Here is a 1,207-nt window from a genome sequence, read left to right as displayed (position 1 = left end):
CGCCTCCCGCACATGCGCAGAGCCACGCGCCGCCGGCCCAATTCTCCGCGGTGACCAGCGCCCCTCGGCCCTCACCTCGCGCAGTGCGCAGCCTGCCCGATCGGGCCTGCAGCCGCCCCCCAAACAACACGCAGCTCGGCTCCTGGCGGCGGTCTCCAGGAGGCCTGCGGCTCCCAGGGTCCGGACCCAGCTGCCCTGCCTCACGGGGAGCGGGTGGTGTGTGATGTGGGCAAGAAAGACAGAAACAATTATTAGATTTCCTTACTGCCCACAGCCCACTGACAAGTCCTTGAAACAGGCAGAGTGACATTCTTCTAGGAGCTCAGCTGCCTTGATGTTAATACTTTGCAAAGAGCAAAAGGCAACCTTATCCCCATCCCTGGGAATCCGTAAATCTACTTTAACATATAAAAATTCCTTTAGATATTTCCTTTTTAAAAATATTTTAATTGTTTATTTTTAAAGATTTATTTATTCAAGAGAGACACAGAGAGAGAGAGGCAGAGACATGGGCAGAGGGAGAAGCAGGGTCCCCATGGGGAGCGGGATACAGGATTCCATCCCAGGACGCAGGGATCATGAGTTAAGCCAAAGGCAGATGCTCACCCACTGAGCTACCCAGGTGCCCCTATAAATTTCCTTTTCTCTAAACCCCCCAAGATACATGTTGGTGATCATCCCCCAAGGATATGGCCCACCGACATATATCAGAAGGGTCTCATGACTCGGGCTTTATTACACAATGACCTTCCCCAAACAACAGCTAGCCCCCTAGACGTCCTGTGAACCTTACTTCCAAATTCCTTAGAGACTCACACTCTCCCTAACCCCATCCTGACTTGGAAGTATATAAGGGGCCACTCAAGGGGGCCACCCCAGTGCAGTTCTTGCTGCCATGTCCCCTAATATTCTTTTCCTACACCAGTGTGCACAGTCAGCTGCAAGCTCCCTGGGGCACAGCCCTGATGCTCCTCCTGCAGGCCTCCGTTTAGCATCTGCAGCCCTGGGGGCATGGGAGCAGGGGAACCTCAGGGCCTTTCTGGCACTGCAGCACTTGACCTTCACAAGAGCTTCTCAGGCCTCTCCCAACTCTTGGCTCTCACAGACATTCTCCGTATGTCCCTGGCCCTGATTGGAGCCCGGCTGTGGCTCTCTGCAGTGGGGTGGCTGGGGTGAGTGCCTAGCATCTCTTCCTGCTTTTCAGATA

This window comes from Nyctereutes procyonoides, unplaced genomic scaffold (assembly GCF_905146905.1).
Source record: "Nyctereutes procyonoides isolate TBG_1078 unplaced genomic scaffold, NYPRO_anot_genome, whole genome shotgun sequence".
NCBI classification, from domain to species: domain Eukaryota; kingdom Metazoa; phylum Chordata; class Mammalia; order Carnivora; family Canidae; genus Nyctereutes; species Nyctereutes procyonoides.
The sequence above is the reverse complement of the archived record's forward strand: the minus strand, read 5'-3'. Positions refer to the sequence as shown.